General features: G+C 40.4%; 1 protein-coding gene across 3 annotated transcripts in view; it reads left to right on the top strand.

The window, feature by feature from the left end:
- SERGEF (secretion regulating guanine nucleotide exchange factor) overlaps positions 1-16,049 on the top strand; it is a 153,735-nt gene that overhangs the window by 23,237 nt on the left and 114,449 nt on the right. The gene's annotated exons all lie outside the window — the stretch shown is intronic.

Genomic DNA, 16,049 nt, shown 5'->3' with positions numbered 1-16,049 from the left:
GTGGCAGCATGTGTACTGTACTAAGCAGTGAAGAACATAAAGAATGGCCGGGAACTGTAGATTAGGCTGAACTGCTGAAAGAGTTCAAAAGCAAGAAGGCAATCGTGTGATCCTCAGCCACTTGAAGGCAGGCTCAGCTGTTCGCACGAAGGTAATTACTTGGGCGGCAGTGACTTTGCTTGTCTGCATACCCTACCTGTTCTATTTAAAAACAAAGCAAAATCTCTTTGTGATCGTGACATACTGGCTATGGTCTGTGTTCCCTTTCTGTTGAGGGTTTTTTATACCTGGACTCCCAGTAGTGGCAGCTTCCTTTGTGTTAGGAAATAATACCTTACTATGGCGCTTATGTACAGGAAACTATAGATGTGGTGTTTATGCTGTTTCCAATATTCTATGCCACTAAAGCCAATTTGGGAGAACAGTTGTAGTTTTGGGGGGCTGAGAAGGGCAGCCTGTTGGCTGTGACCCATTTTGGGGGGGGATTTTGTTTTCTTTTATTCTCTTTTTCTTAGTGCAAATTCAGTTGTTGAAATTGTAGATGTTAATGCTTCTCTTAAACAGCTTCCCTCTTGCAGTTATTGTGTAATCATGGTACAAGGCCAGTAGAAAGTTTCCTTTCAAGAGGAGGAATTTGACCATAAATGTGTGTCTTTCTAATTCTTCTATGTGCTTGTAACTGGGACAGTTGTCACTGGTACAAAAAATATTTTAACTGCCATCCAAGCCATTTGCGTTTTGTTAAAACCATTTTTGTTTTTTTGTGTTAAACCATTTATTTTGGATCACATTGAAGTGGATTTGTTCATGTTATACTAACCTCTTTGTCACTTCACCTGTTTGAAGCTGAAAAGGAAGGGTAAGGGAAAATCTGCTGCTCTATTAATTTCCCTTATAGCTTGCCTTTAAGTTCCATATTCATAGGTAATACTAGAGAAAGATCCAAATTTGGAAAACATAACTGGAGAGACTGCTATTGTCTGGTTGTTGTTCCAACAGGCTGGGCCAGAGACAGTATAACTGAGTTGCTTTCTTCTCGACTCCCAGCTCATAATTCAACTTCTGGACCCCTCCGTGTTGTGGGTCCCCAGCTGAGCCTTAGCCATTGCCTGAGGTGGCAGCCATCCACAGTGACACTTCATTATCGGGCTCTGCCGTTCGGGAGCGAGCATGGGCAGGAAGGCTGGCTTCGGGGTTCCCTCCCTGCACCCCTTCCTGCGGGGAGACCTGGGACACCGCTGTCTCGTCCGTATTCCTAGCTGTAACACGGAGATGGCTTCGTCTTTCCTTGTACCTTGAGACTTGCTTGCTACTTCTCACTGCTGCTCAAGCCTGGTCTGCGTTTGGGAAAACATGGAATGGTATAATAGCGATCCAGTAGTAGATGCTTGGTATAAGCACACTCTGTGGAAATCAAACTGGGGCAGCTTGGTTTGACTGAATACTGTTTTAGTGTTAACGCCGTGTAGGTACACACCTGTTTTCTTTCGTGGGTTGTCCTGCTCTGGCTATATCCTGGATAGTCCTGTTGTGCAAACTGCTTCTGGGAAGGTATGGGGAAGGAAACTGTACAAGTTTTGTTTAAAATTTGCCTTTACCTTGCTGCATAGGTGTTTAGTTCAGATTAAGCCTGACTTCTTTTTTTTCCTTCCTGAGTTACTTTCATTTTGTTTAAACCAATTCATAGCTAGGCAGCTATAAAATGAATGTAAAGATTCATACAGAGGTGGGGATAAAATTTCATATGGACATTTCCATTGGTTAGTATGATTTAGTTAAGGAACAATCTAGAGTACGTGAGCTGCTGTGAGAGAGAAGGGCCTGAGCATACTGATACCACAGGAATCATAGGCATGGCCGGTAGCGAGGTGAGAATTTTTGTTGCTAGAGGCTGTAACATTGCAGTTCAGTACAGGCTCCAGAGCAACTTCAAAAAAAAAAAAAAAAAAAAAGAAAAAAAAAAAAAAAAGAAAAAGAAGAAACTGGACAATGTATGAGCTCGTGTGGTAAGATGGTTTTAACAGTCTCAGGGCTGTGGTAAATATAGACCAAAGAAACCTCACTAATATATGGAAAATTTTGATAGATAAATTACGTAATGCAAACAAATGGATCTTGTCAACCCTCATCACGTTTAACTAGAAATACACAATGATTTATTTACCCTGACTGCTGCTGTGATCTTTTTCAGCAAAAAAAAAAGAAGACAGTTTCTCTGAGCGTTAAACGTTGTCATGTCACATGCTGTAGTGGCATGGAGCTGAATGATGATGAGACTGATTGAAATGATGGCCATTCAAAGCCTTTAGTCATGTGAGGGATTGATGTGAAACAGGCAAATGATGAAAACGTGCACTTCATAAATTTTGCAGCTGTGCAAAGGGGATATAACATGGTCCCAGACAAACTGTTTGACCGCTTAACTAAGGTGGTAGTGCTTTGCACCTGCTTTGCATAGAATAAAAAAGCTGGAAGTGAAACCAACCATTACATAATAGTTGAACTAATCCATTTGGCGAGCGACTGCCAAACACAAAGTATATTTACTCAGCACTCTTTTACTTTTTGTGGTCTTTGGGCATGCCTACAAGAATGACTATTGCATTTTCAAATGACAACTTCATTTAAACCTGAATCACATCCTTTATTAAAGCATTTCATAATGGTCTTGTTACTAAACTCACCTTTTGAGAGGACCTGCCTATGTGTACGTGATCTGTGTATGTATGCGCATTGATCTAAAGATCTAGTTTAATCTTAGCAGCATTTTAAGACTATTAAATACCTTTCCATAACTTTTAAATGACACTTCCTGATTTTTATTTTAGTAATTATTCAGGCTTAATGCTCCCTAATGAATCTTATTATTTGAACAGAGATAATGTGTTTTTTTAGGAGCATGTTGGGTGAGCCGCCATAATGCAGCTTAATGGGAGCTTCGTGCTTCTGAAAAACAGTACTGTTCAGGACTTCTGTCTGTCTTTCTACAACAGAAGAAACAACCAACCCCCTAACCAGCTTGTTCTTATGTTCAGGTACTTGCGAATTGTGAATTTGAGGTAAGATGCTGTTGGGTACAGGAGATGTCAACAGCTGTGAATACTGAGTACCAGATTTGTAGGCTTACAGAAGGGCTTTGTCGTCTTTTTAATGAGATCTGCCAGGAGGATGTAGGTACTTGTTTTATTTGGTTGTTAGACTGGTGGCTTTTCTTGCTCAAAAGATTTGAGGTGTGAGGAGCCATATAACAGTCTAACAAAGTCCAGGAGGAAAGCTTTCAGTCAGGCTTGTTACATTGCCCGTGTCTGTTCAGGTGCTAGGAAGGACTCCACGCCACTATAACCTGAAGTTGTATCTTTGTGTCTTGATGTAAGTATGAACAGTGAGCTTCCAGCACATGGGGTTTTAATTTATGTATCCATATGTGTTCAGCTGACTTAGCTGGATTTTTTGAGTGCTCTGAAAATACCACGACTGACCTCTAAATAAGCACTTGAGTCCAATATATACAAGTGTGGTTAGCAGCTGGTGTCTTTTAACATTGCCTGTGTTTGTTAAGAAAAATTGTAAGTTGAATCAGTTTTCTGTTTCTTTCTGTGCTGCTCTGTGGCTCAATTTCCTTAAATAAAAGATTAATCATTTTTTTAATATAGCCTATAAAAATATTTCTTTGCTTAAAAAGATTGCTGAAATCCAAACCTGGTGATGAATTTCTACTATATAGTAGGGATGTATATTAGTTTTGCATTTAACTTTGAATTATGTTGGTGTGGATCTCCAGATCAGTTTTCATTTCAGCAATTTATTTTTTGAATAGTGAATAGTGTAGCTGCTAAGAGAGAAATGACCCAGGGCTGGCCTCCAGCAACTCTGCGGCACAGCAGCAAGCTCTCGTTGGTAAGCGAGGCTCAGTCTCAATGCAGAATGGCACTGGAGAACAAATAGATCATTTCTACCCTAAAAAAAAAAAAAAAACTTTGAAGGTGACTTTGCAGTCTCTGTTGCGTGCTTGTGTTGTTTTTGAAGACCTCATTTGTACAGGAGGAGAAGGAACTATTCCAAGCCCCAATAGAGACTGGGCAAGATTCGCAAGGGCTGCTGTAGGACAGGGCATGGGAGCTGCAACTCAAGTGTAACTCCTTCCCTTTCCTGTAGTTCTTATTTAAACTTTGGTGCAAAGACTCTTAGTAAGTGCATACATGGTGCGTGGCCCCCAAACAGTTGAGAGTCAGGTCTGCAGATCGAGAGGAACTGCATTTACCTGTCTCTTAGGATGCGCTTCAAGTTTTGGGGGATGTTTTGCTGCTTTTAAGGGCTCAGTTGCTTCAGGTTTGCTTTCTTTGTTTCAAGTCTAGACTTTGGCTTCTCAGTGTCAGCTGCTGGAAATGGTTTTATTTTTGCAAAGCTCTTTTACAATCCTTTCCATGGTTGTTGAGCACTTCTGCCACAAGTTGTCTCTTCTTGTGGCATTCAGGGAGGATCCCTAGGATGCTATAGGAAGATGCATGTTTTCAATAATGAAGTTGTGCTTTAATCTTTGTAGCTGAGGAGATACCTGGAATAGGAGGTTAAAACAAAATTGGGTGCCATGGACAACTCTATGGTGGAAAAAATGGCCTGACTGCACAACAGCAATATAAAGGAACTCCCAAACGAACTAAAATGCTTTAGATAGAGTGGAATAGAAAGTAGGAATAGAAAGTAGTACTGAAAGTGCTATATTGCTCGTCTGTAAGTCAGTGGTTCCTGTGACCTGCTATGTGAAAAAAGTTACTCTTTGGGGAACGTTTCCATGCATAATGTTTATCGGCATTGCTGTGGTGTATAGCAGTATCACTTACATCTCAATTCCTCCAAGTAGACTAGCTCATAATTATATGACAGGCTTTTGAAATTCTCATTTTATTCATCTATTTCTCTATTGTAAAGTAATTTTAAGATATTGACAGCTGTATTCCTATCACCATGATATTCCTGAAACAGCCTTATAAAGGCTACTCTGTCTCATTAAATTCATTATTTTCCTTTTATTGTTAATGACAGGATGCTTTCTAGTACCAGAACTCATGTGCTACAATTTGAGGTGCTTACGAAGTGTGGGAGCACTTTGCTTCACAGTGAGTTTAGGTTTTTGTTTTCAAAATTGAGCATGTAAATCCACGTTCCAAAATTCAAGATTTAAGTATATTGTTTTAAAAATTGTTGTCAACTTGTCTTCTAAATCAGCTGCTAATACAGTCTCCATGGTGTGGAGGGTGAAGGCAACCCTTTTAAGAAGAAAAAACACTTTATTGCTGGATGCCCTTTTCAGACCTTGTTCCTCTGTCTGATATTATAAGGAACACAGTATGTAATAAGAATAAAGTAATTAATAAATTTTTCCTTTTGTGGGACAAAGACCGTTGTATTAAGAAAGTCTCAGCATCTGATTCATGCAGAATAAAACCTGGGAGGAGTTTCTTCAAGTAACTCATTTTCACTTGTGCGCTGTCATTTTATTAAAAAGACAAATTGGGCAAAACTTTTGAAGAAGACGGTGATCTATTCAGGGACATTGCTTTATCAGTTTTGTTAAGATCTTTTGATTATGAATCTAGGAAATCTTATTGTTCTAGAATTTTTTTTAATTTACCTTTTTCAAAGCTACGCTGTTGTTCTCTCTCTATACATGTGTGCATGTACACGCGTTCCTGAAGTAGCGTGTTTTTATATATTTTCACATATATATACACACACATATATTCATTCCTTTAGCATTATATTTTCCTACTTGTCTCTTCCACCCCAAATAATTAGCAAACTAAAAATCAGTTTGGCAGTTGTCATTTTATTTTTCCATTTTGATTTTTGGACCTGATGATAGCCATCCTGCGTTTTGTATGAATTTGCCTGTAGATAATTTTTTTTCATTCAGGCTTGTGCCTGCTAGAGTTATAGCTGATCAAACTGAAGCAGTCCGTTTGCCAGAAGAGAAGGTCAGGCTATGGTGACGATGTAGGGGTGCCTGTGTGAATTGCCAGAAGTCCATCTGTCTTGACGAATCACTTTGACAAGTCACTCAGGACAAAGTATCCTTTTGTGATCATCTGTTCTTGCTTGTTCACTTAACTGGAGATTAAAAAAGCAAAAACAAAAAAATGCACAAAGAAAAACCCCAGAACACTGTAGGCATGCACAGGCAGAAAATAATTGTTGAAATGTATGGTGGCTGTGCCCGATTTCAGAATCTAGAGTAGTTATTTAAAAGTTTCTCTGATTCTAGAGCTGGATTGTAGAGCAGTGTTCATCATGTGGCCTTGGGATTTGAGTCCCCGAAATGAACTGATCCTCGGTAGATGCAGACTTGATATATAAAATTGTTTTTTTCAGTGTCTGATTCTTAAGCTTTTCACTTCAGAACAAGCGGATGGCTCTTCCCCACCTGGCCACCTGCTTTAGGGCAAGAGAAAACTTGTGATGCCTGTCCGAGCTGTCCTATCCCATTGTATTCTGTGAAGCATGAATTTGATGGCACTGCTTCATTCAATTAGCATCCTTTTTAATGCCAGAGCAAAGAAGGCCACGAAGCACCAGGAGCTTTTTGTTCTTGTTCTTTTCATTTTTGTTGTTCTCTCTCTCTCTCTCTCTCTCTCTCTCTTTTTTTTTTTTTTTTAAACTCCTAAGGGAAAAAGTTCTCTTATTTCTTTCCTCTCTTACTTTTGAACTTAAAACTGTCTTACGAACAGGCAGCATGGCGCACGTACATACACAATGACCCTGTTTACACATATGCGTGGGTAACCTGTAACCATAGACATCCTGGCACTTCAACCAAATATGGATGCTGTAGCTATGCAGAGGAGGCTGTGGAGAGCTGTAGCTTTGTTTGGGAAACATCAGAAGTAAGCTACACTAATACAATGTCCTCTGTGCAGGGTGGTGCAAATTTCTCTACAGGAGAGATTTGCATTGCATTCATACAAGAGTATTTACATAAGCAGAAACATTTCCATCGCTAAACTTCCACACTAAATTGTGGCTCTGAAGTGCTGGCGCTACCTCACAGTCTCTTAAGATGTGAATTCCTGCGAGTTGGAGGGGTGAGCTGGAACAAGAAGCAAGGAAACTGGTAGCTGGGTAACAAGTTCTACTAGGTGATGGAAATTTTTAGGGGCATAAATGGCATTTAGATACTTCGACTATTATGCAGCTGGTTACATGTGTTCCTTCTCTCCTGGCAGTCTCCTTGGTATTAACTATCTTTCCCATACACAGTTTGAGGTGGAATCACATGTTTTTTTCCATACTCTTAAACTCTTAGCTTCTCTCAGGGGCAGGGAAAAAAGTGGGGATATTCCAGAGGGAATCCATCACATTATTGCTTATTATTCATCTCTTGGCTTCAAAGGATGCGAGTTCGCCTTCCCACCCTCTTAACTGTTTTGTTCCTCGGGTCAGTGAGAATGCCACAGTTGTGGCTGCTCCTTCTCTGAGGTGAACAGCTCACTCTTGGTGGCAGGTAGTTGCTGTCCTTATGGTTCTGGCCCCATCTGAACAAGCAGGGCAATCTCCTGGGAGGCCCTGAAGGTGCTATTTCTGTTTTTGTGACATTGTCCTTTTCCTGGTACTTTACTTTTTAAGAATGAACTGTAGTTAGGGTTCAATTCCATGGGATGTAGAACTCCCTTAGCTGCTTCTGGGAACTGCTGAGAAAATTAAAGCTGCTCAGCAAGTCCCAGGACTGGACATCTAATGTACTCTTTCTTTATGCTATTTGTTGCTCTTTAGATATCATGTCTGAGGCTTATTCTTCAGAATTATGCATGTCTGAGGCTTGTTACCTAGTGAAATCTCTGTCCAAAAGGTCTCTGAATATGTTTGCTCTTAAGGGTGCATCTTGTGGACAAGAGGAAATAAGCTCAGTTCTTCTGTAGATTCTCATTTCACAGAGTATTCCTCCTGCTATTTCTCTCTGTCTATCCCCAGCATGCCCTCAAGTCCTTTGACAAGGTAAATATTAGCTCTGGGAGCTTAATTACTTTCACTTTGTTTCTCTCTTGTAGACAGGTGCCTGTTCCTTCTCAGATAGTCTCAGAAGGCAGTGGGATATTGAGACAAACAGGATCACTTGCTTTCTCTGTGGTTAGAGAATGCAAGTGCACGTTTGGAGACTCACAGATGCTTGCAGGGTTGGAGTCATAGGTAATGCTTCTTATAAGTTGATGTAGAAAACATGGATATACTTAACACCACTTTCTGTAATATACAATCTCTGAATAAGATTATTTCTGTAGCGCTATACTGTGGTAAGCCAAATAAAATAAGACCTGGACCTTGCCTCTGAGGAAATGGTCTGAGCAGTCCATTTACTGACAAGAAGTAGGAAATAAGATGCAATAAAATCACTGTAAACAAATAAAAGCATTTACTTTATGTCACAATAGTTCAAGGGTGTGGCTTTTGCAAAATGGTGTTTAATAGTCATTCCGTAAGTCTTTAGAAAGAAATTTCAATTAATATTAATTTTCTGGGGAAGGTTAGAGGGAGAGATGCTGGACTGCAGCAGGAAGGGAGGCATGTATTGAAGCAAGCATGTAACAGAGCAGAAGAAGGGCATGGAGGTATAAATATAGAATGTCAGTGAAAGTGCATGACTCATACTGCTGTAGTAGCGTAGTGCTGAATTTATTTGCAGAAGTATAGAACAAAAACCCTATAGTATACTATGATGCATTTGCAGATAGTTTTCCATAGCTGGTTAATGTTTTATGCATCCTTGCTTTTCTAGAGGCATTGCCGAATTGTGCTTTGATTTTTTTTTTTCTTTTTCTTCTATACTTTTTTGTTAGGACTTTGTTTTTAGATGAAGAGTTAAGCCCTCTTTTGAAACTTGAATGCAGCAGTTCTGTTTGCTGGGTAGAGATGAGTTGGATTTGTTTTTAATCATGTAACTAAATTTAGGCAGTGATCTGCATTTTAAGACATTGCTATTAAAAGTCTAAAAGTGAGATATGTACTGTAGTTTGAAATTAAAATGAGCCAGAGGCACAGCTGGTGAGGCAGTCATGACTCTGTAATCATGAGTGGAGAGAAATGAGAAGGGAATTTTCTCATCTTGCAGGATGAATACAAAGTGTGATAGGTGGTTTAGCTGCCCCCCCTCCCCCTGCTTTGTTTCATGATTGCATGGACTTGATGTGGTAAGAGCTGGTAGAAATCCTATTTTTCTGAGCCAAGATCATACTGCTGACAACAAACAGATACATGAACACAATTGTACAAACATTTAATTTCTCAGACTTTAATTTTCTTCCAGTTTATTCAGAGCTTCATGTGACACTGCAGATTTCCAGTTGTCCTCTCAGATAAATCAGCCTTCATCCCCTCTAAAAACCAAACACATAGACAGGACTTCCAGAGTATCTGGAGAGGCTTTGAATTTGTCTTCCTCCCAAGATATTTTTGCCCAGTCTTTCAAAGTAGTGAAGCATACAACTAAGTGTTTGAATAACCTCATTAACTAAACATTGCCCATCTTGAGGCATAACTTGATGTAACTACGGAAGCGAAAAAAGAAGCTTCACTGATCTATATTTTAATGAATGAAAGTCAAAGCTGTTTAAATGTTAAATGATGTCGACAGTCCTGATGGATATATTGGTAAAGTGTGTGATAAACTTAGCATGTCATGTGAAGCTGCAAGTTATCTCTATCCTATCATATAGAATATTAAACTGACTTAATACAGCGCTGCCTTCTGCACTTCTTGCTGCTGCCATAACCCATTCCTGGGTTATTTTTCAGCCAGATTAGTTCCCTAACGTGGTTTACCTTCCTCCTCATAAATAGGTGTTTGTGCACAGTGCAGCGGGGTGGCCTAGGGGTGAGAACAGCCAACTTTGTGCCCAAAGTTTCTCAGGTGGTCTTGGTGTGAACTGTTGCCTATGGAGTTCTCAGTCTGTGCCCAGAAAAATTTTATCTGTGGTAAAAGCTGTTACAGCCCAAAAGTCTTTTCTTAGAGAGGGTCCTTCATCCTAATTGCTTTACCAGTCTTACTAAGTATTTTCCATTACACTGCGTTGTCATCTGAGTCCTTGGATATATCTGGTATTTTTTATCTTTGGGAATCTCTGAAAGGAGACTGGATAATATTCCCTTATAGCATATCTGTTTACATTAATGGTGTGCAACAAAGTTCCTCCTGGCTGGCTGAAATTTTCTTTCACAATGTGTAATTGGCTCCCGGGCTGATTTTTTTTTTTTCTTCCTTTTTTCCTTTTCTCACTCTGTTTTTGTTGTCTTTTGAAACAACAGAGATGGGTCATGGTGGGAAGCCAGTTGCTTGCAGCATGAGGCGCCGATACTAGTGGTGTGAAATCCTTTAGGTGCCTGATTGGCGTGTCCTGTCCATAAACTTCTTGTCACCAGATTTGTGGGCTTCCAGTGTAGCTCAGAATAGCAGAAATTTTTGGCCTGCTTGAAGCATGTAGGAGTCCCAGCTGACAAATCCATAGCTACTGCGGGAGTGTTGGTGACACTCATAAGGCTCCTGTAACACTTGGGACTTTTGGCCTTTTGTTGCAGATTTGAACCTGTTTATGGGGTGTTTGGGGCCTTTAGTGAGCTGCCGCATGTTGAGTGGGTGCTGTGTGGACTCTCCTGAACTAGGTGTGTAATGTGTGACTGCAGAAGGCTGGAAATGACAATTGAAACGATCTCTAGGGTTACTGTTGCCTTTCCTGAGGTACTTTTGCTGTTTTGTCTGAATTTTCATGAAGAGGCATGACTACAAGGTTGTGCATAGGTTTATGTTCTAGTGATGCACTTCTAGTGGGCAATACAGATGAACAGGGTAAAAATTTGAGCGATGTATCATATATGAAGATGCAGAAGTCTGTAACAAAGTCGTAGAAAGAGCACAGATTACGAGCCGTGAGCAGCTCTGCTACACTGGATTCTTGTGTGAAAGGGTGAAGGGCCATTTAAAGCTCTGTCAGAGCAGCTGGTCCCACTTTGTGAGGAAGCCATGCACAGGTAGCAGTGTTGTGCTGTAGGTGTTAAAGTGATGTGTGGTTTCCAGCAGCTGATTAAAACTGTCTTCTGCTGACAAGGGCTAGGGAGGGTTGGGTGGATGTTTTTCTATAAGGGTGTCCTGATGCTGCTGTTCTAGTGGGAAAGGGGCTGGTTTGCCCTATGCTGGGCAGGTAGAAGGCAAAAGCGGCCCATACATACCAATTTTTAATGTGTGCACCTGTGAATTTTCATGTGAAAGGAGGCATTAGGAATTTTATATAGAACTTCCTATTTCAGGTTTGAATAAGATTAAGCATTCAGCGTGAATATCCAGAGTTCATTTGCAAAGTAATTGTTAATGCAGCCATGAATTGAGATAACCTGGATGAACTCTTTCATCTAGTATTTATGAAAGGGTAGTTCAAAGCATGTCTGGATACTGAATAGATGCTTCAAGAAGATAAAACTAGTGCATTTATGATATTATCTTAGAACAGGAAAATTCATATAAAGATGAAGCTGAATCTATGTGAAAATAGGTAAATTCCAGTGTCCCTATTTCACCGTTGTTTAACAGTGGAACAGACCAATTTTTAAGAGCAAAATGGATATTTTATTGATATTTGTCTCCAAATATTTATATGGCTGAGCAGATGGATTGGGAAAGTGCTAAAAGGGAAAAATAACATACTCTCATCCTCAGCAGCGGCATAAAGAAGCACAGTAAGAGCTGCAGTGTCAGGCAGGAAGCAAACTGGAAGTGCTTTATGCAGTGTTGCTAGATTTACAAAATCTGAAGGTTCACAGCTCTGAAGGTTGTGAAACTTGTAATTTTCAGGCCATTCTCAACTGACTATGCTTTGTGGTAGCATAAGGACAGGAGGAAGGTTTGAAGAAAATGCAGAGGAGCCTTTCTAATGGTGGATTGCTAGTGTAGTGCCACAAGCACTTGAATATGCGCATACCTTCATCCACATTCTGTGAAGACTGATGCTGTGGGTTAGATGATTTGCTGCTGTCTGTATGCTGACGTAGACTGCTCTCCTTGCAGTTCAAAGAGCAGGAGAAAACTGTAACCAGGTCTGTGTGACCTTGTAGAATCTGGAGTGATGTAGAGTATTGTTATGTACTTATTTATTTAGGGGGCAGTTGGACAGTTTTTCTATTTTAATCTTGTGACCTCTGTCCTGTTCTCCTAGCTCTCTGAGCTGCTGTATGTTTGTTCCATTCAAGATGTACGCTGCAGGGGCAGAGCACGTGTGAGTTGTACCTGTTGCGCCTTGATTCCAAATGGTAGCGAGCGCCATGGCCCTTATCTGAGGTAGCGTTTGCCTGGCGGAGAAGTGAACAACTGCAGTGAAGTCGGCTCGGACGATGTGGATGCTCAGCTGAAGTGCCTTTCCGAATTGGGGCATTCCTGCTCAGAACATGGCAAGACCAAAGTCTTACTAAGCATCATTAGTATCTTCAGAGACCTGGAAAAGCTTTCCAGCATTTTATGCTTCTTTCTTTCCTACAAGCTGTAGAAATAGCTCCTGCCTTTTATGCCCTTTTGCTATATAGTGTCTGGTATAAAATACCTCATTTTCTGGTCCCTCTGCCACTTCAGTGGTTGATGTATTCTCTGTCCAGTTGACTCATCACTGTATATGTTTTCTTGACTTCTAATTAAAAACTGTTCTCTTCTAATATTAGACCGACACTCCTTGTTATATCACCCTTCATTCTTAAGTAATTCATCCTGCAACCTCCTTACTCCATATGACTAACGTCTTTTTCTCAAATATTTTTAGAACATTTTAAAATACCATCTATATTATAAGCAGCACAGTAGCAATACATTTCATTACAATTGCTTAGCACTTTCTGTCATAATTCAGTGCTTTCTTTTGCTTAGGTTTTTGACAAGACTTTAACCTTTTTGGTTGGAATTTTCCATGCATTGGTGTTGCCTCAGCCTGAAATTTCCACTTCAGACTGAGATTTTGTTTGATTGATTGCTGAAAATATAATCAGTGTTTCATAAAGAAGACTCTTCTAAATCATCTCCTGTTAGGATTTCTCACAGAAAAGAAAACTTTCTTTAATTTTTTTCCAGGATCCCATGGCAGATGTATTTTGCTGAAAAGAAGGAATGGGGGCCCACTAGCAGGAGGCTGAGTGTGGGAGGGGGGATGCTCACCGAACAGGAGTGGCTCTGGGGAACGAATTCTCATTGATTAGAGTAGCTGTTCTGAGAACTGAGAAAGTTGGCTGCTTACCTAATCTTTGTGCTTTAACAAATTTCTTCTTGAAAGCAAAAAATTAGCTTATCTGATTTTTATTTTCTTAGTGGTTGTTCTCGATGTTTGTCTACCAATTGCTACCCTAAACTTGTTTCCCCTTGTAGTGGCAACAAAAAAGTGAATTTGTCACAATTCATTTCTGTTTGTAAGCAGTCCTGTGGGTTACGCTCTCCTGAAGGCTCTGTGTTTGTGTGCATGTAGGTAGTTGTGTGTTTGTCCAGTTAGAGAACAGAATGTGGATGGAACGCGTTTTGTTGTAGCTAAACATCATTGCTGTCTATTTTAATGTCAACACTACTGCAAGGTATTTAATCCTGGAAATATGCTTACATTATTTCCGCTGTATTTATTGGAATAACTTACAGTAGTGGATATGAGTACTTCAAAGTGTTTAGGACTTGGGGAGGAATAAAACCACTGAATTATCTGGTTTCCAGTTCTATTGCTTATGTTTCAACTTGGTGCTACCGCTGAAAGTTCAATGTGGAGCTACAAAAATCAAAAAACTGGTAACAGAGTTGCTCAGGGTGCCTTAAGGAGTCCAGTACATCCCATGCAATGGAAAAAAGAGAAACAGCACGTGGAAAAGGTTGCAGGTAGTGGGGAAGAGGGACTTTTTTCATCATTGCTCATCAAGACTAAGTAGGCGGTTGATGGCAACTGTAATTAGATAAGTAAGACCTGACAAGAGAGAGAGAGGTGTGTGGATGGTGGTGGGTTTTTTTAATGTACGGAGCAGTTAAATATGGAGGCAACATCTTGGGGTGAATGATGGACTTGCTAGCCCTAAATTCATAAGGGAGTTTAGTTTGACTTCAGAGTAGGTGGTGGTGGTGTTTTGCTCTGATCTTGCAACCTGGGGAGCTACAGACCCCTGTGCTTCTCTCTGCTCAGGCTCCAGTCTTGCTTGCTTTGCCCTGAGCTCCCTCTAGCAGCTTGTGGTCATGGCACTGACCGTGATCAGGTCTGCTTTCTGGTTGCTGCTGGTCACCTGCAGCGCAGGAAGACCATTTTCCCAGCTGATACCTGGTTAGGCATATCCTGGGATTTTAGGTTGCCTTCATTTGAATCCACGGACACCAGCAGCAGGAAAGACAGGAGATGAGATGGAGCAGTGCTCTGATGTGACGGTGCAAAGGATCATCTTTGTTAGATGCATGGCTGGTGTTTTTGTGTCTGGGCCCAAATGGAGCACTTGAGTGGGGTTTGGGAAAGAGCTTTTCCTTTAAGTTGGACTGACGTGAACCTCTTATAGATAGTGAACAAGGATTTGGGTGTGTAGCATCAAACACACTACCTACTTGTCCAGAGGCCTTCTGGGTTGCTGATGTTTTTGCGTGTTGCAGTCAATGCCTTTGGCTTCTGAAAGTTGAAATGCTTTATTTAAACTACAGTCCTTGGGATTAATACAGCAATGCCTGGGTAGAATTTGAGAGCCTATGATATATTAATGATGTAACTAGATGATGCAGATGTTCTTTCTGACTTTAAATTCCGTAAAATTCAGTGTCTATTCCTGTAGTTGATGCAAAATAGAGTCGTCTGCCTCTCCTTTTTTAGTCCACTGATAAGCTACTGAATAGGTGCAGTAAGTTGGTCTGATAAATCCTGAGGCCAAGCCTTCATTTAAATTTGTTACTGCGTACTGATGCAGGAGCTTTTTTTGCAACACCTATGCAATGGTGGATGTTTTTTAGCAGAGGTCTATATATAGAGTAAGCTAAATATGCTACTTTTTTTTTTAAATGCAAACTTTTCTTAACCTCTAAAAGATATACTCGCAATCTGCTTAATAAAACTTGTTTTAATGATTTTAACCTAACAAAGTGAAGCTACTGCACTGAAAGGCATCTTTTGTATCAAAAGTGGTTTGTGACTGGTCTCTTCTTTTCCCTGAAGTGTTAGGAAGCTCCAAAGGAGGAAAATCTCTGTGTCCTTGAAAGGAAAGGGCAACTAATTTTATCACTTAATTATTTCAGGGAAGCATTATCAGTGAACTGAGAGAATGAAACTGAAGAAATGTTGTAAAGATCTGAATAAAAGCCACTGTTAGCAGATTTCCGAGGAAGATGCGTATGCTTTTTGTGTATATAAATATATTTAAGTTGGAGATTTCCAGTTTATTTGTAAGATATGTGATCATCTTAAAGTCCACAGACCAGCAATGCCCACCTCTGCCCCTTGCAGGACAGCTAAACAGCACCAAAGGAAAAGGGAAGCGTTCAGGTTTCCAAAGGTCTGTGTTAGGGCGTATGTTAATAAAACCACCAGCTGCCTTCCCGGGGCAGGCAGTGGGGTATGTCTGTGCTGACTGACGAGGGGAGAAGTGTGCGTGTGCGTTTAAGCTAGTTGCTTGACTTGAAATAGAATTGAGAAAAAATGATCATTTGGCTTATGGTTGACTTGATGACTTGCTTGAGCTCAAGTCTAGAGAGGAGTTTGAGGCTAAGCTTAAGTACGTACATAATTCAAGGTCACTTCACGTTTTCTGGGCTGGAATGCGAGTTGCTGCTTCCAGTTAAAACCAAATTGAGAACATACTGTTTATGCTGTGTCTAGGTAACCTTTTGAATCGGAAGTTCAGTAGGGACACTTTTTCATGACTTTATCTGCAGAGGTCTAGTGGCTCCATTAACAACATAAAGCTGGCACTTAGTGTTTTATTTGCTTGTTTTCTTTCTTAAGAACAGAAAGTAAAAAAACATTGCTCTGTGGATTTTATCCAGACCTGAGGATGGACTTTTGCATGTCAGTCCTGCAGCACTGACCCCA

This window comes from Dromaius novaehollandiae, chromosome 5 (assembly GCF_036370855.1).
Source record: "Dromaius novaehollandiae isolate bDroNov1 chromosome 5, bDroNov1.hap1, whole genome shotgun sequence".
In the NCBI taxonomy this organism is placed as follows: Eukaryota; Metazoa; Chordata; class Aves; order Casuariiformes; family Dromaiidae; genus Dromaius; species Dromaius novaehollandiae.
Note: the sequence above shows the minus strand (reverse complement) of the source record. Positions and strands in the feature narration are given on the sequence as shown.